This window comes from Lonchura striata, chromosome 3 (assembly GCF_050655825.1).
Source record: "Lonchura striata isolate lonStrDom1 chromosome 3, ASM5065582v1, whole genome shotgun sequence".
Classification (NCBI taxonomy): domain Eukaryota; kingdom Metazoa; phylum Chordata; class Aves; order Passeriformes; family Estrildidae; genus Lonchura; species Lonchura striata.
Window position 1 is genome coordinate 112,609,545 of NC_140705.1, and position 15,017 is coordinate 112,624,561.

The following is a 15,017-nucleotide window of genomic DNA, read 5'->3' on the forward strand; positions in this document are numbered from 1 at the left end:
TACAGCAGTGTGCATTGCTAGCCTTGTATATCTCAGGCACTTTTGCATTTTAGGGACACACATAAACTTGCAGGATGTCTTACAGGAAATCTCCTGACAGAAATATGCCAAAAAATTCAGCCTGGATTCTTTTCTTGTTAATGACACAGGACACCTGGCTTAGGAGCTCAGTTGTCTTTGCTTCCCTGCATAGCCCATGAAAAGTCAAGAGGTGGCACACAGTTTGGATGCCTAAGGTGGGAATTGCTTTCAGGAGGCAACTTCTATTCTTTGCTGGATGGAAAATGAATGCAGAGTTCCTACTCAGCTTGTTCACCACCTAAAGAATGTTGTAATAATCCTGAGTGTTGGCAAGCAGCTGCAAAGTCATTGCTTCATCTTAAAATTCCGTCTCTGTTGACTTCAACTCTGTTCAAATACAGTATTATCCCCTGGCTTTAATTGTATCCTTGTATTTCCTGTGTCATGGTATTTGCATGCAGTTTTTTTTAATCTGAATGTAATATTGGTCAGTGTTAGTTAAATACCAAGGTTGGTTATAGGTTGATGAATGCACTGTGCTTGCTGCTGACTGATGTAATTACTGATAGGTGGTACACTGAACTTGACCCTTCAGCCCCCAAATATGTACTTGACTTTATCAGTGGAGATAGTCTATCCAAAAGGAATACTAACACTAAAAAGAAACATATGCACTGGATTCATTTACAGGCACAGGGAGTATTTTTTCAGGAAAAAAAATTGCTGGAGGCAAAAGGTGGTTATGCCAAAAAAGTCTGTAAATTTCTCATCCTGAAGGAAAATAATGATAAGCCACTTGAGTTTGGCCAGTTTTAGGAAGATAGTTCAGTTTATTACCTAAAATGTGGGTGTGAAATTATTGCCAAACTTACACAAGTTACCTCTACTCAAAGTCCTTTATAAATTCAGCTGCTATGAATGTAGGAAAAAGTCTTCTCCTTCCATAAACCTCAGCATGGCTTTATGATGCATAGTGGCACAGATAGATTGGCTCAAGCCAAATTTGTTTTGAGGTGTTATCAGAAATGGATCTGTACAGATGCTTAGAAAGCAACTGCACTTTGCAGATAGCAAATAACCAGTTTTTACACTTAAAGAAGGATTTAATGGCTCTCCATTAGGATGTGCAAATAGATGCTTATGGTTAAAAATGGAATCCTGTGTATGGACACCATATCTCCATCTCAAATCCAGGAGGGATTTGCTTTTCTAAAGTGAGATGTAAGAAAGGCACAAGATTTTAACTAGTCAAAATTTGTGTATTATGTACTCATGATCAACTAATCTGTTTAATGGAAGAAGGTGGGCCTGATCCTCTCTGGTGCCAGGGGGATGAGCTTATCATGATCACCTTATGAAACATCGAATTTGAGGGAAGATTTGTGTTGGTGTCTGTAGTCTGCTGGTAATTAGTTCATTTCTTAATTTTGTGATGCCAAAAGAAAGGACTTCTGACCCATGCTGCAATTGTTAAGAGGCAAGTAAGTCTTTGGTTTGAAGAGTTCTATGGTATTTCTATTGTCACATATGCTACAAATCAGAATTGAAGTGATTTTGGTGCATAGATGTTGGAGTTACAAGGGATATGTCCAAACCCCTGCCCCTCTCTAAGGAGGGTTTTACTCATATTTAGTGTTAGTCCTGGTGGTTGCTCAGATAGCCAGTTAAAATCTTAGGTCAGTAAATTTGAAAGGAGGTAAAATATCTTGGAGGGACCATATGAAATCTATCATGGAAAACCACTGATAACTCCACATCTTATTAGCTTCAATTAAGTATTTCCATAGGGAACCATGGAACAGTTTAAAGTCATGATGACACACACACACTTTGTTCCATCCAAAGAAATAATCTGTTTTCCAGATTTCCCAATAGCCAAGCTATTTTGTTATTCGGGGGGGGTTTTTGGTTTTGTTTTTTGTTTTTTTTTTCTTTTCCTCCTTTTAAGAGAAATAATTTATAAGAATTTATCTTGGGCTTGCTACAGATTTAAAAGGAGAAAAAAGATTTCTTCTGTCCGGCTTTTAAATTATATGCATGACCAAAGATAAATATGTTTTTTATTTATAGCAGTGGATAGATGCCAAACAAAGCCTTTCATATGACACACCGCTGCTGCAGTAGAGGAGCACTTAAAACAGTTCCAGTCAAGTTAGGCCCCAAGACTTTTCATGCAACTTCATGCAAAATGGTGAAGACCTTTCATTTATTATTTCTCCTCTTTCCTTTTGAACATCTTCAAAGGTCACAAGTGCAACATGCTTGGAGGATGCCAGGCTCCTTCCTGTCATGCTGGGATGGTCTGAAAACCACATTGAAACACGGGGAAACTGCAACTACCACAGATTGCAGATGAGGGTTTTTGGGTTTTTCCTCACAGGGTTTAGGTCTCTCCTTCCCTTTCCTGCTTGGTTGGGTGGGTGGAGGCTGGCAAAGCAAAGGATTGGTGTGGATGGCCTCTGACAGTACTGCTGGATTGGAATACTTGTGCAGCTAATACACACAATTTGTAATTGTCAGAGCTGAAAAGTAAAAACATGATTGTAAACCGTGCCTAAGATCAGCTTATGTCAGCTTTAAATGATTTAGAAGTCTACTGTCTGCAGCTGCATCATACTTTCCTGTAAAACTCCTTAAAGAAGACTTAGAGAACACTATAAGCAAGTCTCTCCTTCCTTGTGCATTTATTGTGAAAGGTAACCCTTTGTCTAGCTGACAGGTTTTTAGGACAGACATAAAGCAAAGTCTCCCAGATAAGTCACAAAACACAAAATTTTCAAATTTCAATAGAATCAGACAATTGCCTGGTAACTGTAACTCTTAGAATTTACTGTTCTTGTTTTATCCAGGGACAGGCTCGGAATAGTTACGTGCTGATGCACCTTGGGCACCTGGTGGCTTTTGCTGTGCCAGGTTTGGAAGTTGGTTTTGTGTGGATGTGGAGAAAGCCTGTAAAGGATGCAAACTTCTCTGAGGGAAGGGAAGTAGCCAAAGAAAGCATCCTCTGTTTCCTGGAGGCTGCCATCATTACTTCTGACCCTATCTCATTATCCCCTGGTGTCTGCAGCAGGCGATGACCTTTGATGACACAGCACAGCAGTGCTCCAAAGAGAAACCTTCCTTTTAATTTTGGCTCCTGAATGCCAAATGCAGGCACTTCTTCCCCATGCTGCACCCAGCCTACTTGTACTCAAAACACAAGTACAAAAATTTAAATTGCACTAAATACTGCTCAGCAACACTCTTTAGGTATGAGGCTGCGTTTCTGACTTTGCCAGAAGAACCTCTGGCTTCCCATCACTTGAGAGACTGGAGTAGGCTGGAAGCAACTAATTTACCATGTAATAAGATAGGTTCCTGTTGACACAATTCAAGGGCAAAACTATTAAGTCATTAGGGCTAATGTTGTAACATTCTGATACAAAGGCACGGCCAGGGCCTTTCTGATGTACCTCTGACCTTTTGAGGATTAAGTTTCTTCGCAGTTTATTTTTGGTATTTGGAATTTGTCTTTTTTTTTTTTTTTTTTTTTTCCCTTCTGCTTCACATGCATTCATCTGTGGTCTTGTTCAAGGTACAGCTTGGAGAGCAGCTTCTGTAGTCCTGTTTGGTCCCAGTTTTATCAAAGAAGATAAGAACTTATCAAAGAGGATAAGAACTCCTCACATTCTTAATCCTGCAATACTAAAATTGCATCATGTGTTCCCTTGCTCAGCCCTGCCCATGTCACAGCTTGGCTCATGGCTCTGCTGGCGAGAGGGAGTCAGGGGAATAGAGCTGGTTCTCAGGATTCTTCCACAAAATAAGGAGGTGAGAATTGCTCAAAACAGTACATCTAGCTATCATTTAAATAAATATAATATAAAAGTGTCTTGCTATAGCCCTGTGATATTTTGACAAAGTAACTTTTCTCAAATTTAGTAGTATTGCGAATAACCAGATGATTATTTTAAACCATTGAATTCTCCAGCTCAGCAGCAGGTCTGCACTTGTTTCACTTTCATTCTGGTGGTTGTGAAGTCCTGTATCTGGAACTTATGACCAAAATGTTTTAGAGCATATAAACAGGACAATAATTTATAGAAAGGCCTGAGTATTGTTGCCAAAGCTACCCAAAATAACACATTTTTAAAGACATAATGTGACCAGGAAGGCTCTTTTTGCATTATGTTTTTGTTTGTTGTATAGGAACATATTCAATGATGTGGAGAATTCAACAAAAAATTCTGAAAATATTTTAAATTTAATTTATAATTTGTTTTTAAGTCTATCTTTCTTATGCACTTAGCTTATCTTTTTAGATTGCTGGAAAGCGTTCTCTCTCTTGAGGAAGAATTAGCAGACCATTCTCTAGAAGTAACATTTGGGAAGCATGGCATCCACTGAGTTTGTGGCAAGAAGCTCTGGAATGTTATATATTCATTAATTTCTGATATATTTTATTTCTGCATTCAGTCTTTTTAAATATGATGATGCTGAGGAGATGTATTTCATGAATTTATGTTTGATTTATTTTATTTTTGCTTTCAGTGACTTTAAATACAACTGTGATGGGGAAAAGGAAGTGAGAAAGAGTTTAAAAAAAAATTCTGCTCTTAAAACTGTACATGCCAGCATGGGTCTGGAATGGATGCTCATGGCTGAATTAATAAACTCTGACTGTGGAGGTTTCAAACATGAATTCTGACAGACCCTTCACTATGACAATACTAGTGGGAGTCACAATAATATCATCTGCTGCTGAACATTGCTAGTATGTGAGTACTGTTGTGCCAAAGGTTAATATGCCAGTTTTATTTCCTTCTCTCTACAGCTATAATTTAAATGAGTTGCACACGTAAGTGATGTTATATGCATAGGGTTTTGCATTAGGTTTGCTATGTCAGATTTGTTTATAAAAATCATATTTTGAACCACTTGCCCAGGGGCTCCACTCTGGGAAGCTGCAAGCTGATTTCTTTTAAAGAGGTAGTTTTCATTTTCCATGGATTTTCAACAGAGGCTTTGGAGCTCTGAACAGGGAGCTCAGTTTTAAATTCAGCACTTGCCCAGGTTTACAATTAGGTTTAATTACTTAGCAACAGGGAGTCTAATCTAGTTTTACATGTGTGCCACACGACCCTTTCCATGCCTTACTGGGATTGGAAGGGCTGCCTGCCTCTCTTGGGGAAAATTGCTTCCAACATTTTGGAGACCATTTACAATGTTTTTATTCCTATGCTGCAAAGTTAACATTGCCCATAAACCTAATAGTCACATAGAAGTTAATAAGGGGCAGAAAGTTTTATAGTCTTTTCTGCAGTTTTTAAAATCTTGCTACTGTAGTTTACTCCTAGCCACACAAAACCTACGAGTTGTGAAAAATAGGATGCTCTGTGTTGGTTTATTCTTGGAAACCAATAGAAGAGAGGACCTTTCCTGAGAATCTAGCTGAACATAATGAACATGGGGATTATTTAAATTGCTTGGCTTGTAATATAAACACTTGAGGGCTTGCCAGCAGTGTACCTTCAGGATGTGTGACTTTTCTAAAAAAAATCATTTGGGATTTTTTTTTCAGAATCCATTGCAATTAGTGGCTCTATGGCAAAGGACGATTTGTTAAATTGCCTTTCAGTGAGAGGAAATAGAATCCATTAATGATGTTGCACACATATTTTTAGTCAGATTCAGCAAAAATAATTTTATAGCTGTCTTTCTATGTTATGTAAACTGAGAACATTCCCAGGGTACCAGCTGGATTGTCCTGTGGGCCTTGTAGACCTTCAAAATGGCTTTGACCTTCTCCTGCTAGAAGAGATGCTCATGTTCACGGCTGCACCAGCAGAAGTGAGGTACTTCTCAAAGTTAGCAAGATTTCTAGACTCAAAACTGAACTGAAATGGGCTCAAATGTAATAAGGGATTGGCTCCTAGTACCTCTTGGGTACACACTCATTTCTTTGCCACATTGACAGAGAGCAGGAAAGTCTACAGCTTGACAGAATGGTCACTGGAAGGAGTGGCAGACAGGAACAGCTCTGAGAAGGAACAGCTCACAAATTTCTCTAAAAGAGAGCTTCTTTTGCCTCTGTTAATAACAAAAAAAAAAAATCCAGCTGTTAATAATTCAGAATATTTTCTCAAAAGGTACTTGTTCTGCTAGGATGTGGAAAATGGGTGTAGAGATTAGTACACAGTAGTGAAGAGTGAGGGCAGAGAGGAATAAACAAAAGCTTATTTGTTTCAAAACTGCAATACCATAGACACTGTGAGATTTTAAGAGCAATGATAGTGCATGCTGTCTAAAAGAGCAGAGTTCTAATTACTTGGCTGCTGTAACTGAACTTCAGTGCTTAAAATGAGCTTTTCTTTAGAGTTCATCTTCCACCTGTGTTGCCTGCATTGAAGATTGCTTTATATTACATTTCTAAAATGCATTTTTTCACAGATCACCAGTGCATACTTTGTTACTTACATCCTCACACTGCTCTCCCATGCCACCTCTGAGAAGAGGGTGACACATTAACTTGGATAAACTTGGCACTGCCAGCACTCTGGGCTTGCATCCTCTGAAAACTGGGTGTAGTCAATTATTGTAAATGCAGCGAACCCAATGGGAAGAAATGATGATGTCTGACTCAATTCAGAAGCCTGAATTATTTATTTATTATAACTGTGCTAAAATACATCAATATACTATATAAAAGGAAGATACTAAAACTACATACTACCTTCTCTAACTCTATATTTAACTCTAACACAACTCATGACCCTCTCTTAAGAGTCCAGCCCCAGGCTCAAACAGTCCTCACCAGAATCCAACCAAGCCATCACCCCAGGTAAATAATTCTCCAAACACATTCCACATAGGAAAAACAAGGATCAGAAATAGAAATTGTTTTCTCTTTCATTTCTCTCTGTGCTCCTCTATGAAAAAATCCTGAGAAGGAGAGAAATGTGCTTGCCACAGTCAATGGAGTAGAATTCTGTGGGTTTGGTGTTGAATTATATATAAGTGGGACTTACAAATGCAGGGAACAGATATTTTAACAATGGTAGAAGTGAAGATTATGTTGTGTTAGTGGTGGGCAGACACTTTAAGGGGAAGAGTCTGTGAAAAACTCTAGAGCTCCATACTTACTTCCCTGTGCTCTGTGCCAAAATATTACCAAAATATCATGCTATAATCAAGGTCTAAAAAGGAAATAATGCTATTCACTCAGTAATTTCTGACCTGTTGCATGACTACACTACTGGATTAATTTTGAAGCACATATATGGAAATACCCATGCAATTATCTGTCTAAAAATACAGCACTGCCATTTCTGGGTTGGTTTTTAAAGAGTGGTTGCATAAAACTTTATCAAGATGCTTAATACACTGTGCCATGCTCTTCTTGGGCTGGATTTTTACTGGGAAAATAAACTTAGGTTTGCAGTGGTTGCAATGCCTTCAAGGTCTGGCCAGCTCAGTGCTCTGGATGTGATGCTGCACATCTGAAATTCCACAGGTTACAGGCTGGATGTTAATGGAGTGGAAATGGGTGGGAAATAGAAGCAGGTCCCTGTGCCTAACCCTTCCCACACAGGCTGGCTTCTTTTCTCCTCGGGGATCTGCCCCTGTGGTCTGGTGCCAAATTCTTTCTGCTTAACCATAGGGGTGAGGCAAAACATCCTCCTTGTGCTTTGAAGGAGTTTTGGGGAGATGCAGAGGGGGAACTTAACTGAGATGCTCCTGGACACCCTAGAAATGTGTAGAGCCTTCACCTTGGGTCTGCCCCAAAGGTACAGTCTGCTCCTATCAAGAAACTTCACTCTGGAAAACAATTTTGTCTTTGTGCAGTTAAGTTTGCTCTCCTTGATCCAAAACCACCAAAATCAACAGTGTTTTGAAGTCAATTTCCACTGATTTCCATGGTCTGGAGATTAGATTTCACTGCCTTTTCAACTCTGTATCCCAACAAGTCCTTACTACCTCACCCTGGGTATATTTTTTCCCCACTGTGGGATAAAAAGATGCTATTTAACATGACAAGATCCAAATAACTGGGCACTGTGCATGGAAACTGCAGCTCTATTGTCAGCCCCATTTCACAGACAAGGCAGCTGCATCTGAAATCATACCTCCAAATTGCAGCAAACCCAAGAACTGATCCAGTTTTCATTCTGGAGATATCCTACTATAAGGAAAAATTTTCATCTTCATATTAATTTCCAGATATTTTCAAACATTTTCCTTTATGCACAGTCTCTTCCAAATATAGCTGTCAACTGTTGCATTGCTGGTTTTTTTTAATTTTCTTTTCTTTGTTAGTTGCAGTTATTAATATTTTGTGAGTTATGGATAAAAATATACTAATTATGGGCAAAATATATACCATATTACCATAATAGTATACCATATAGTTACCATGTACCATACCCATAATAGTATGGATAAAAATATACTAATAGATAATTGAGCCTTTTTTTTTTTTTTGTTCTGATTGGGATAGAATAGTACAGGGAAAATGCACTGGTATTTTCAGTTTGAAAGGGAGAATTTTTTTCCAGATCTGTGCTGACTATAAGCTTCAACCCTCAAACCTTTGACTAAGAACTGAGCTCCTTAAAAGACAGACTGATACCCTTTTCAGATTTTCCATTACCTCGGAAGCATCCTTGGTTCAGCAACCAGCAACCAGGGAAGGCAATCGGGGAACAATATTGCAAGTGACATTTTAGAATTGTAGTTTTTTTGCTATTTATCAACCGCTGCATTTTAAGCATGAAGGTACCAATGTTTTTGTGTCGCGTAATAAATTACAGGATGTTTACATGCAATTAGGTGTGTGCCTACGGAGGAGAAAACACTGGGAAACAGGATTTTCCAGAGGCAGTAGCTAGTTCAGAGGCCCAGAGCCAGTGCAGCAGCAGTTGTCAGGGAGGACTGAATGGCAGTTCTAATTACCAGTGTCTACACAGGTTTCTCATAGGAAGATACAAGCTGTCATGATCCCTTGCCAATCACATGAGAACTGACCTGGGGAGAACATCAGCTGAAGGTGAGTGTACATATCCAATAAATCCTGTCCCCTCTGCATTAGCTTATTTTTAGGATTGTCCTGAAAAGACATTCAGCCTCTATCACAAAACCTTCAACTGAGCAGAAAATACACAGAATGATGATGATTTTAAATTTGGGTTCTTGCCCTCTGGGGCATGAATTCATAGTGCTTCAGATATGATTTGATAATGTACTGAATGCTGGAAGAATGGAGAAGCTGTAGATGAGTTCATAAAGACAAAGCATTTCTGCAATGTCGGTACGCTCTTATTCAAAGGAAGAAAAAATTAACTTTTTTTCTTAATATTACTGCAAATGTTAGACTTAATTTTCAGTGAAACCATCCTCTCTATTTAAGATGTTTCTCAGAATCAGAACATTTAAAGTTAGGATGTAAATTTATGCTTGCAACTAACTGATACACCTTTTTCTGATTTTTTCACCTTCTTCCTTTGAATTCATTAGAGTTTTGTTCTCGAACATAGTTTAGACAATACATGTGTCACAAGCAATGATGAATGAAAGAAAGAAAGCATCCAGAAAGGGAAGTTAACCAGACAGGTAGGCCCTCATCAGCATCACATTCTGTTCCATAGCTGCAATAACAATAATTGAGCCAGACACATGGATTTTAAGTGCCTCTTAAAGAGGAAAGTTAGGGAGAGATAGTGTGAAAAGAAAATTATAGACTGAAATGTGGCATCCCCGTTTTGCAGCTGCCAGCCTTCCTCTCTCAGTAGCCACAGCTGGTGCCTTTTCTTCTAAACTTAGCAGGGGATGGGCGAAACTAAAGAAAAGCAGGACAGACCCTTCAGCTGATAAGGAGGTGAGGGTCCAAGTTCCTCTGTGTCATCAGAGAAAACCTTTAATAAGCTGGAACTCTTGAGAGAGAGGGGCTTATTTCTGTGTGGACAGAAAGAGAGGTGTGTGCCTGCCTCGTGGGTGGATGCACTCTTGGGATGCTCCTCACAGCCCTTTCTGCACCAGTTAGGTTTCCTCCAGCTCTGCTGTTTTGTCACCTGTGTTTTGTCCACTTTTGCTCAGTGCCATCTTTCCCAGAGAGTGAAAGAGAACATCTGCCCAAAAAAGGAGTCAAACCTGTCTCCACTTCTGCTGCTGATTGAAAATGGTCTTTTAGCATTTGGTCCTCTACCCCCAAGTCAAACCTGTGGATTCCAAAGCTGGAGTGGTGAGAAGTACAGGCTTGTTATATCAGAACTTGATGTCACTCATACTAGTTTTCAGTCAGAGTCTTGCTGTACTCTCACTGAATTTGTGTGGTTGTTTTGGTAGTTTTGGGGGCTTTTTAAGTGTCAGCCTTAGACAGGATGAGAATAAGTATGAATATTAACTTTTTTTTTCCTTCCTTTGGGTTGTAGAAGAAAATGTGGAGGCATGATGTGACATTAAAAACAAATGCAAAGACTGAAACAAATAATCCACCATTTGTGATTTACTTTTTTGGCGTTTTATTTTTAAATGCAGTCTTACGCTTAAAAGCCAGTTCCCTGCTCTTTGATCTGCTGCCTTGGGATTTTTGAAGTGCTTTGTCTTTCCATGTGAAAGTCACCTGCCAGTGATGATTTGGGGAGGTGAACAAAATGCAGATGTAGATAATGTAAGACATGTTCCTGCCCCCGTTCACAACAGTCTGAAGTAATCTGGGCCTTGGTCATGGAGAGTGTTTATGGTGCAAGGGTCTGTTGATGTAACATGGGAGGATTCCTCAAGGCACAAAATCTGCTGTGGTTTTGCCCTATAAGAAACAGTCCTGGGACAGAGTTACCTGCTGAATGTCTTTCACCTCAAAGGGATGCAGCTCCAACACAGAAGTTGGGCCTGATTTCAAGTGGGGTGTGGATAATCAGGAGAGAAAGGGGAACACAACTGCCTGAAAATAGAGATACAGCCCTCTACCCATGGGTGAGATTTACCACCCATGGTAAATAAACAGGGGATAAAACATTCTCTGCGCCAAGCAGGATAAAGCTTGCTGATGGTGAGCTATGAGCCACTGACTGAAAAGAGGAGAAGGTCCTATGGAAACAGGAAATGTGGATGTTTGTGTCATATACAGACAATTTGGCCTGGCCTGCATGCCAGATGATATCCTTCCATCTGGTGAAGCTGAAGATGCTGAGAACAAGGAGAGGAGGAAGGGGACCATCCCCTATTCAGATCTAGGTACAATGTGTAGTTGAAGGAAATAAAATATTTCTTGAAAAATGATTGATGAAGGCTAGAGCTCATAACCCCTGCAGTAATTTTGTCACTTTTATCTTCAGGGTGGAGATCACTACATGCCAGGCTGCATTCCTTTGTAGCATCTGAATCGTTCTTATTGTCTCCACAAGCTGAAAATGAGAAACAGACTGGCAGGAAAGTTAAAATTTTCAAGGTGGAAAGAGCAAGGAATAGCCTGATTTGGTTGTGTTTTGGTTTTGGTTTTTTTTTAAGATTAAAAGTTCCTGTTGCATTTTTGCAGATAATAATACACTAAATTTTATTTTTGTTTTAAACAAAAGTACAGTTTCCTAGATTTTGAAGATAAGTTGGAGAACCTGAATAAAAGGGCTTTCTTCAGGGTTGTCTGTATCCAGCCTGGCTTTCCGTGAGCTGCACAAAGGAGAAATATTTCCAAGGCACCAGTGGTTGCCATATCCTGTATGCAAAAAGATTCCATAAATGTCTGAAAACAGATGGAATGCAACTTTGAAGGAATAAATGGATTTTTAATTTTCTGAACATTTTGGATTCCATCTGGTTGAAGTAACTAAGTGACCTACTAGAATACTTTTACCTTTCTTGTATAATAGAAATACAGCTTGCATCGCTATTGGCTGGCACATTCCTCATTAGTTCATGGGGTTTACTTGCTCATACATTTGCTTATTTTTAATTCTTTTGCCTCTATGTCAGGGGATGCACCTCTTCCCACACATCAAATCTAAATGTTGGCCCTCTCTCAGGTCATGATTTATCCTTGCAGCTGGTAAGGAGCAGCTCTAAACCACCTGCCTAAGCCCACCTGAGAGCAGTGGGAGTCTAAAGAGCTAACATACCTTGGAGTTATCTCCTTTTTGTTGTTGTTGGGTTTTTTTGTTTGTTTGTTTGTTTGTTTTTTTAAGCATTGGCACATGGCAAAAATAAAAATGAATTGCTCATATTTTGTTGTCTGGCTTAGAGACAAAGAATAAGGATGCGTACAGGCACTAATTAGGTGGATTATTTCTGTTTATCGTTTCTTGTTACTGCCATTTAGAATGTTGTTAAATGAATAAGAGTAAATACATGTGTGTTTTTAAACAGGAAATGAGCACTTCTCTATGAATAGGAAATACAGGCAACTTGAACTCACAAGAAAGAAGTCATAAAATATATTACTCTATATAAAAAATTGATGACCTAGGTTTATGGAAAAGACCAGTTTGATGCCTTTCACCTCAATGAAAGGTAGAAACCAAATCTATTCACCCTCCCTGAGAGAGAGGATGGGTCTTTTAAATCACTAATTTAAAGTCTGTGCCTAAAGTTGCACCACTTACGAAGGTGATTATTTATGATTGCCATATTGCCATTCAGAAAATTCTACTGAGAATAAGTATTTCCATGCAGATATGTTCATAACTAATAGTTAGTTAGCATATTGACAATGTGTTTGGCATTATTTTCCATACTTTTTGGCACTTGGGAACATTTCTCAGGGTTCTTGCTATGAATATGGATAAAACATTCCAAAGAATGGGGAATAACAGCACTTTTTTTTTTTTTTAAGGGTTGTTAGTGAGACTCTTTTCCACTTCTGGAACCAAGTATATTTGTGTTTCATTAACAGCTGTTACATTTTAGGATCACAAGTTTCAGTCTAGCACAAAGCCTGAAATCATTGAAAGTTTTCCCTTTTGCCTGACACATTAATTCTGTGTAAAAAGTGTGTTTGTTCAGTCCTTAATAGGACAAAATATAGCATTTCTACTGCAAATAACTTTTACATAAAACTCTGGTCACCATAACCCCATAATTCAAAGTAGGCTTGTTTCTTCTCCCTGAATTTTGTGATTATGAACTTTCTGAGGGCTGGCAGGAGCAAACATGGGTTCAGCCAGCAAAACTCTGGACACGCTGCAGTCATGTTCTCAGTGCTGGGGTCCAGGAATAAGTTTGCCTTGTATGGCATTGGGAAAATTGAATTCTCTTTTGCATTATGCACTTATGCAATTGCATTACTGTCTCTGAAGCCTTTTTGCCCCTATAAATGATTAAAACTGTACTTCCACAAATTTGGACTTGGGAGACACATGTAAACCTCCTTATACAGAATGTAAGTGGCTGAAAGGCTCACAGCTGCCAGCACGGAGAATTGGCTGGTTTGTGATTTTCTAAGAGTTTAGAGTTTTCTAAAGAGAAGTCTATCCTGCTAATAGTACTCATCACATGCTCTCTCATATGTATAATTGAGAAAATTACAAATATAATGAAAACAGCTCTGTCTAAATAAGTTCTCTATCCACAGTTAATAAAATAGTATCTACCCTCAGAGACCTGGAATTTCTCTGCAAACACTTTTAGTTAAACAAAGCATTTTGTGTACCTACAGTAAATGCGATATTTATTTTTTCATTATTCATGAAGCAACTTTAATGTCACTGCTGATTTTCCTGGAAGGATGTTCAACTCCAGCATACCAGAGCTCATGCTGAGTTGTAGCTGAAGATGTCATTCACAATAAACATGAGCTGCTGTGACAATATGATGGCAGAAGGTGAAGAATCTCCTTTCTTGTGCAAGGGCACGCATGTGTCTCTGTGTGTGAGACAGAGAAGGAAAGAGATTTGATTGTGTTTACAAGATTCATTCATGTCACAGCAGGTAGTAGTCACATTGTAATAGTCACCTTAACATAGCTAATTTGATTTTCAACCTGGTTATCATGCATTTAGACATAAGGATACATGAAAATATATGCTCTAGCAGTGCATTTTAAATAAGGTTGCACACTTTAAGTCGGAACATATTAGAGGTAAGCATTGATTTTTTGCAGTTGCAGGAGTCCTGGAAAGCACTGCTCAGTGTATGTTACAAAATTACCAAGAGAAAAGTGAATTCCAATGAATTCCAAAGTCCCAGTTCTCAGGGACAGCTACCATTTCTGGGCTGAACTCAATAGGATGGGTGTCCTCCATATTTGACATCTCTAAAGACAAGTTTTTCCATTTTAAAGCTTCACATACTAATGGAATTTCATTTCTGAGTTTCAAGTTGCCTTCTAGGAAAATGAAGAGTCAAAAAGTCCTGAGGCCTTTCTGCCCTCCTGACTGGAAGGAAAATGAACTGCCTGGTCGTAGGATGAATGTTGTCTTGGGTCACCATCAAGATCCTGACCTGCCTAAATGATGTGACACAAGGAAAGAGGTATGATGATGTTTGTCAAGAGCAGAGCCTCATTACTGCATCCTGGAGTAGCCTGAGAGATAAGGGGATCTATCAGCAATTTAATTATAGCTGTAGCACGCTAGCCTTCATGAGAAACAAAAAGGAATCTGCTGTTTGCACTGTGAGATTTCAAGCTCAGTTTAAATCTAAAGAGAGTGGACGTGGTTGGGCATGATTTTGTGAATCACCTTCAGCATATTTGCACAAACAAAAGAAGGTATAATTCTCCTGAAGTCAATAGAGTTGAGCATGGTTATGTGAATGGGGCATTTGGCCCATATCCAGTTGGAGTCTTTGCCATATAACACCTCTGAATCTTCAGAGGTTTGCTTAGAGTCATTAATATTGAGGCTGTATGTACCCAAGGTAATTACCCATTACTGTTTGAGCCTGGCCCAGGAATTGTTTCACAACATGTTGCCTCATTAGTAAAATATAATGGGAAAAAAAACCCAGAAACAAACTGGAAACTAGGAAAATAAGGGTGCTAAAAGGAGGAGAGTGTGAAAAAAACAAACACAGTGGGGTGAGATTCT